Raw genomic sequence first — 6,866 nt, 5'->3', positions numbered from 1 at the left:
GGGAAATCGCTCATTTTTGCGTCGCCAAATATCGTACGAACGCCGTGAAACTTCCACAGGCTTTTCCAGCAGATTGGCACGTGCACTCAAAAAAGTCAAAATTTGTACACATAGACCCCATCAAACGGGAGAAATTGGCCGGGATTGCTCTCATGTGCGTTACGGGGCATCGTTTCTCTCGCGCCGAATTCTCTCGAGCTGGGAAATCGCTCATTTTTGCGTCGCCAAATATCGTACGAACGCCGTGAAACTTCCACAGGCTTTTTCAGCAGATTTGCACGTGCACTCAAAAAAGTCAAAATTTTTACACATAGACCCCATCAAACGGGAGAAATTGGCCCGGATTGCTCTCATGTGCGTTACGGGGCATCGTTTCTGTCGCGCCGAATTCCATCGAGCTGGGAAATCGCTCATTTTTGCGTCGCCAAATATCGTACGAACGCCGTGAAACTTCCACAGGCTTTTTCAGCAGATTTGCACGTGCACTCAAAAAAGTCAAAATTTGTACACATAGACCCCATCAAACGGGAGAAATTGGCCCGGATTGCTCTCATGTGCGTTACGGGGCATCGTTTCTCTCGCGCCGAATTCTCTCGAGCTGGGAAATCGCTCATTTTTGCGTCGCCAAATATCGTACGAACGCCGTGAAACTTCCACAGGCTTTTTCAGCAGATTTGCACCTGCACTCAAAAAAGTCAAAATTTTTACACATAGACCCCATCAAACGGGAGAAATTGGCCCGGATTGCTCTCATGTGCGTTACGGGGCATCGTTTCTGTCGCGCCGAATTCCATCGAGCTGGGAAATCGCTCATTTTTGCGTCGCCAAATATCGTACGAACGCCGTGAAACTTCCACAGGCTTTTCCAGCAGATTTGCACGTGCACTCAAAAAAGTCAAAATTTTTACACATAGACCCCATCAAACGGGAGAAATTGGCCCGGATTGCTCTCATGTGCGTTACGGGGCATCGTTTCTCTCGCGCCGAATTCTCTCGAGCTGGGAAATCGCTCATTTTTGCGTCGCCAAATATCGTACGAACGCCGTGAAACTTCCACAGGCTTTTTCAGCAGATTTGCACGTGCACTCAAAAAAGTCAAAATTTTTACACATAGACCCCATCAAACGGGAGAAATTGGCCGGGATTGCTCTCATGTGCGTTACGGGGCATCGTTTCTCTCGCTCCGAATTCCATCGAGCTGGGAAATCGCTCATTTTTGCGTCGCCAAATATCGTACGAACGCCGTGAAACTTCCACAGGCTTTTTCAGCAGATTTGCACGTGCACTCAAAAAAGTCAAAATTTTTACACATAGACCCCATCAAACGGGAGAAATTGGCCGGGATTGCTCTCATGTGCGTTACGGGGCATCGTTTCTCTCGCGCCGAATTCCATCGAGCTGGGAAATCGCTCATTTTTGCGTCGCCAAATATCGTACGAACGCCGTGAAACTTCCACAGGCTTTTCCAGCAGATTGGCACGTGCACTCAAAAAAGTCAAAATTTGTACACATAGACCCCATCAAACGGGAGAAATTGGCCGGGATTGCTCTCATGTGCGTTACGGGGCATCGTTTCTCTCGCTCCGAATTCCATCGAGCTGGGAAATCGCTCATTTTTGCGTCGCCAAATATCGTACGAACGCCGTGAAACTTCCACAGGCTTTTCCAGCAGATTTGCACCTGCACTCAAAAAAGTCAAAATTTTTACACATAGACCCCATCAAACGGGAGAAATTGGCCCGGATTGCTCTCATGTGCGTTACGGGGCATCGTTTCTCTCGCGCCGAATTCTCTCGAGCTGGGAAATCGCTCATTTTTGCGTCGCCAAATATCGTACGAACGCCGTGAAACTTCCACAGGCTTTTTCAGCAGATTTGCACGTGCACTCAAAAAAGTCAAAATTTTTACACATAGACCCCATCAAACGGGAGAAATTGGCCCGGATTGCTCTCATGTGCGTTACGGGGCATCGTTTCTCTCGCGCCGAATTCCATCGAGCTGGGAAATCGCTCATTTTTGCGTCGCCAAATATCGTACGAACGCCGTGAAACTTCCACAGGCTTTTTCAGCAGATTTGCACCTGCACTCAAAAAAGTCAAAATTTTTACACATAGACCCCATCAAACGGGAGAAATTGGCCCGGATTGCTCTCATGTGCGTTACGGGGCATCGTTTCTCTCGCGCCGAATTCTCTCGAGCTGGGAAATCGCTCATTTTTGCGTCGCCAAATATCGTACGAACGCCGTGAAACTTCCACAGGCTTTTTCAGCAGATTTGCACGTGCACTCAAAAAAGTCAAAATTTTTACACATAGACCCCATCAAACGGGAGAAATTGGCCGGGATTGCTCTCATGTGCGTTACGGGGCATCGTTTCTCTCGCTCCGAATTCCATCGAGCTGGGAAATCGCTCATTTTTGCGTCGCCAAATATCGTACGAACGCCGTGAAACTTCCACAGGCTTTTTCAGCAGATTTGCACGTGCACTCAAAAAAGTCAAAATTTTTACACATAGACCCCATCAAACGGGAGAAATTGGCCGGGATTGCTCTCATGTGCGTTACGGGGCATCGTTTCTCTCGCGCCGAATTCCATCGAGCTGGGAAATCGCTCATTTTTGCGTCGCCAAATATCGTACGAACGCCGTGAAACTTCCACAGGCTTTTCCAGCAGATTTGCACCTGCACTCAAAAAAGTCAAAATTTTTACACATAGACCCCATCAAACGGGAGAAATTGGCCCGGATTGCTCTCATGTGCGTTACGGGGCATCGTTTCTCTCGCGCCGAATTCTCTCGAGCTGGGAAATCGCTCATTTTTGCGTCGCCAAATATCGTACGAACGCCGTGAAACTTCCACAGGCTTTTTCAGCAGATTTGCACCTGCACTCAAAAAAGTCAAAATTTTTACACATAGACCCCATCAAACGGGAGAAATTGGCCCGGATTGCTCTCATGTGCGTTACGGGGCATCGTTTCTCTCGCGCCGAATTCCATCGAGCTGGGAAATCGCTCATTTTTGCGTCGCCAAATATCGTACGAACGCCGTGAAACTTCCACAGGCTTTTTCAGCAGATTTGCACCTGCACTCAAAAAAGTCAAAATTTTTACACATAGACCCCATCAAACGGGAGAAATTGGCCCGGATTGCTCTCATGTGCGTTACGGGGCATCGTTTCTCTCGCGCCGAATTCTCTCGAGCTGGGAAATCGCTCATTTTTGCGTCGCCAAATATCGTACGAACGCCGTGAAACTTCCACAGGCTTTTTCAGCAGATTTGCACGTGCACTCAAAAAAGTCAAAATTTTTACACATAGACCCCATCAAACGGGAGAAATTGGCCCGGATTGCTCTCATGTGCGTTACGGGGCATCGTTTCTGTCGCGCCGAATTCCATCGAGCTGGGAAATCGCTCATTTTTGCGTCGCCAAATATCGTACGAACGCCGTGAAACTTCCACAGGCTTTTTCAGCAGATTTGCACGTGCACTCAAAAAAGTCAAAATTTGTACACATAGACCCCATCAAACGGGAGAAATTGGCCCGGATTGCTCTCATGTGCGTTACGGGGCATCGTTTCTCTCGCGCCGAATTCTCTCGAGCTGGGAAATCGCTCATTTTTGCGTCGCCAAATATCGTACGAACGCCGTGAAACTTCCACAGGCTTTTTCAGCAGATTTGCACCTGCACTCAAAAAAGTCAAAATTTTTACACATAGACCCCATCAAACGGGAGAAATTGGCCCGGATTGCTCTCATGTGCGTTACGGGGCATCGTTTCTGTCGCGCCGAATTCCATCGAGCTGGGAAATCGCTCATTTTTGCGTCGCCAAATATCGTACGAACGCCGTGAAACTTCCACAGGCTTTTCCAGCAGATTTGCACGTGCACTCAAAAAAGTCAAAATTTTTACACATAGACCCCATCAAACGGGAGAAATTGGCCCGGATTGCTCTCATGTGCGTTACGGGGCATCGTTTCTCTCGCGCCGAATTCTCTCGAGCTGGGAAATCGCTCATTTTTGCGTCGCCAAATATCGTACGAACGCCGTGAAACTTCCACAGGCTTTTTCAGCAGATTTGCACGTGCACTCAAAAAAGTCAAAATTTTTACACATAGACCCCATCAAACGGGAGAAATTGGCCGGGATTGCTCTCATGTGCGTTACGGGGCATCGTTTCTCTCGCTCCGAATTCCATCGAGCTGGGAAATCGCTCATTTTTGCGTCGCCAAATATCGTACGAACGCCGTGAAACTTCCACAGGCTTTTTCAGCAGATTTGCACGTGCACTCAAAAAAGTCAAAATTTTTACACATAGACCCCATCAAACGGGAGAAATTGGCCGGGATTGCTCTCATGTGCGTTACGGGGCATCGTTTCTCTCGCGCCGAATTCCATCGAGCTGGGAAATCGCTCATTTTTGCGTCGCCAAATATCGTACGAACGCCGTGAAACTTCCACAGGCTTTTCCAGCAGATTGGCACGTGCACTCAAAAAAGTCAAAATTTGTACACATAGACCCCATCAAACGGGAGAAATTGGCCGGGATTGCTCTCATGTGCGTTACGGGGCATCGTTTCTCTCGCTCCGAATTCCATCGAGCTGGGAAATCGCTCATTTTTGCGTCGCCAAATATCGTACGAACGCCGTGAAACTTCCACAGGCTTTTTCAGCAGATTTGCACGTGCACTCAAAAAAGTCAAAATTTTTACACATAGACCCCATCAAACGGGAGAAATTGGCCCGGATTGCTCTCATGTGCGTTACGGGGCATCGTTTCTGTCGCGCCGAATTCCATCGAGCTGGGAAATCGCTCATTTTTGCGTCGCCAAATATCGTACGAACGCCGTGAAACTTCCACAGGCTTTTTCAGCAGATTTGCACGTGCACTCAAAAAAGTCAAAATTTGTACACATAGACCCCATCAAACGGGAGAAATTGGCCCGGATTGCTCTCATGTGCGTTACGGGGCATCGTTTCTCTCGCGCCGAATTCTCTCGAGCTGGGAAATCGCTCATTTTTGCGTCGCCAAATATCGTACGAACGCCGTGAAACTTCCACAGGCTTTTTCAGCAGATTTGCACCTGCACTCAAAAAAGTCAAAATTTTTACACATAGACCCCATCAAACGGGAGAAATTGGCCCGGATTGCTCTCATGTGCGTTACGGGGCATCGTTTCTGTCGCGCCGAATTCCATCGAGCTGGGAAATCGCTCATTTTTGCGTCGCCAAATATCGTACGAACGCCGTGAAACTTCCACAGGCTTTTCCAGCAGATTTGCACGTGCACTCAAAAAAGTCAAAATTTTTACACATAGACCCCATCAAACGGGAGAAATTGGCCCGGATTGCTCTCATGTGCGTTACGGGGCATCGTTTCTCTCGCGCCGAATTCTCTCGAGCTGGGAAATCGCTCATTTTTGCGTCGCCAAATATCGTACGAACGCCGTGAAACTTCCACAGGCTTTTTCAGCAGATTTGCACGTGCACTCAAAAAAGTCAAAATTTTTACACATAGACCCCATCAAACGGGAGAAATTGGCCGGGATTGCTCTCATGTGCGTTACGGGGCATCGTTTCTCTCGCTCCGAATTCCATCGAGCTGGGAAATCGCTCATTTTTGCGTCGCCAAATATCGTACGAACGCCGTGAAACTTCCACAGGCTTTTTCAGCAGATTTGCACGTGCACTCAAAAAAGTCAAAATTTTTACACATAGACCCCATCAAACGGGAGAAATTGGCCGGGATTGCTCTCATGTGCGTTACGGGGCATCGTTTCTCTCGCGCCGAATTCCATCGAGCTGGGAAATCGCTCATTTTTGCGTCGCCAAATATCGAACGAACGCCGTGAAACTTCCACAGGCTTTTCCAGCAGATTGGCACGTGCACTCAAAAAAGTCAAAATTTGTACACATAGACCCCATCAAACGGGAGAAATTGGCCGGGATTGCTCTCATGTGCGTTACGGGGCATCGTTTCTCTCGCTCCGAATTCCATCGAGCTGGGAAATCGCTCATTTTTGCGTCGCCAAATATCGTACGAACGCCGTGAAACTTCCACAGGCTTTTCCAGCAGATTTGCACGTGCACTCAAAAAAGTCAAAATTTTTACACATAGACCCCATCAAACGGGAGAAATTGGCCCGGATTGCTCTCATGTGCGTTACGGGGCATCGTTTCTGTCGCGCCGAATTCCATCGAGCTGGGAAATCGCTCATTTTTGCGTCGCCAAATATCGTACGAACGCCGTGAAACTTCCACAGGCTTTTCCAGCAGATTGGCACGTGCACTCAAAAAAGTCAAAATTTGTACACATAGACCCCATCAAACGGGAGAAATTGGCCGGGATTGCTCTCATGTGCGTTACGGGGCATCGTTTCTCTCGCTCCGAATTCCATCGAGCTGGGAAATCGCTCATTTTTGCGTCGCCAAATATCGTACGAACGCCGTGAAACTTCCACAGGCTTTTTCAGCAGATTTGCACGTGCACTCAAAAAAGTCAAAATTTGTACACATAGACCCCATCAAACGGGAGAAATTGGCCGGGATTGCTCTCATGTGCGTTACGGGGCATCGTTTCTCTCGCGCCGAATTCCATCGAGCTGGGAAATCGCTCATTTTTGCGTCGCCAAATATCGTACGAACGCCGTGAAACTTCCACAGGCTTTTCCAGCAGATTTGCACCTGCACTCAAAAAAGTCAAAATTTTTACACATAGACCCCATCAAACGGGAGAAATTGGCCCGGATTGCTCTCATGTGCGTTACGGGGCATCGTTTCTCTCGCGCCGAATTCTCTCGAGCTGGGAAATCGCTCATTTTTGCGTCGCCAAATATCGTACGAACGCCGTGAAACTTCCACAGGCTTTTT

This window comes from Lampetra fluviatilis, chromosome 4 (genome assembly GCF_964198595.1).
Source record: "Lampetra fluviatilis chromosome 4, kcLamFluv1.1, whole genome shotgun sequence".
Lineage (NCBI taxonomy): Eukaryota > Metazoa > Chordata > Hyperoartia > Petromyzontiformes > Petromyzontidae > Lampetra > Lampetra fluviatilis.
Note: the sequence above shows the minus strand (reverse complement) of the source record.